Raw genomic sequence first — 1,418 nt, 5'->3', positions numbered from 1 at the left:
AATTTGAAAATTAGAATATAGGGTATCTTTAATGGTATTATTGAATTATTGTTAAATTTTCTTGAGTATGATAATGGCATTATAGTTGTGTAGAATGTCCTTATTCTTGTAGATGTATGCTGAAGTATTTAGGGGTGAAGTGTTACATTGCCTGAAACTTTCAAATGGTTCATCAAAAAAAAAAGGTATATATACACATATAAAGAGAAGTAGAGCAAGTCTGGCAAAATATTAAGAGTATACGGGCTTTCATTGTACTATTCTTTCAAATGTTCTGAATTTTGAAAAAGTGAAAAATAAAAATTTTGAGGAAATACATGCACCTAAAACAACAATACATATTTTGCATGAACGCATATAAGCAAAAAGATCTGCATAAAACACCATAGAATGGATGCTGATGAGGGAAATAAAAGTTTGAAGTAGAGATTAAGGTGAATTTAAAACAACAAAAACCTCTCTGTAAAGTAATTCATATTCATTGACTATGTGGAAAATATAGAAAAGCATAATGAAGACAACAAAATTCACTGATAATCTCCTTTTCTCTGTCAGTAGTTCTCAAAATATGGACTAGCAGCAGCTGCAGATGATTCTTCTCCCCCTCCCCCTCTCCCCCCTCCTCCTCCTTCATCATCATCATCATCATCATCACCATCATCATCATTACTTGGAAACTTGTTAGAAATTCAAATTCCTGGTCCCTACCAGACTTACTGAAACGCAACTCTGGGCATAGGGCCCAGCAATCAGTGTTCTGACAAGCCCTCCCACTGGCTCTGACGCTGGCCAAAGTCTGAGAACCACTGATCTAGATTTAACCATCATTAATTTTGTTATGGATTCTTATAGTCTTTCTTAAAAAAAGTATGAAATATTTCAGGCATACAAATAAGTATAGAGAATAATATAACACACACCTGTGTACCTACCACCCAGCTAAAATATTAGACAAACAGTTGAAGTCCCGTGTATCTCTCTCTCATTCTGTTCCTTTGTTTTCTTCCCCAGAACTAATCACCATTCTGCATTTTCTATTTAATTCCCTGTTTTAAAAATATTGTTTATATATTTATACAATCTATAAATAACTTCATGCATTGTTTTCTAGATTTAAAAAGTCTATATAGGGGTGCTTGGCTGGCTAAATCAGTAGAGCACCTGACTCTTTAGCTTGGGGCCATATGAGTTCAAGCCCCACATTGGGTGTAGAGATTACTTAAATTAAAAAAAAAATCTACATAAATGTCTCATATTTCATATATCCTTCTACAATTTATATTTTATCTCAGCACTGTGGTTTTGAAATTTGTCTGGGTTGATATATGCAACTCAATTTCATTTTTTCCGCTGTTGTATAGTATTCTGTTGTATGTATTCATTCTCTTGTTGAACATTTAGATTGTTCAGATTTTTTT

The sequence above is a fragment of the Ursus maritimus genome (assembly GCF_017311325.1).
Source record: "Ursus maritimus isolate PB19 chromosome X unlocalized genomic scaffold, ASM1731132v1 scaffold_X1, whole genome shotgun sequence".
In the NCBI taxonomy this organism is placed as follows: domain Eukaryota; kingdom Metazoa; phylum Chordata; class Mammalia; order Carnivora; family Ursidae; genus Ursus; species Ursus maritimus.
This window is presented reverse-complemented; position numbering follows the sequence as displayed.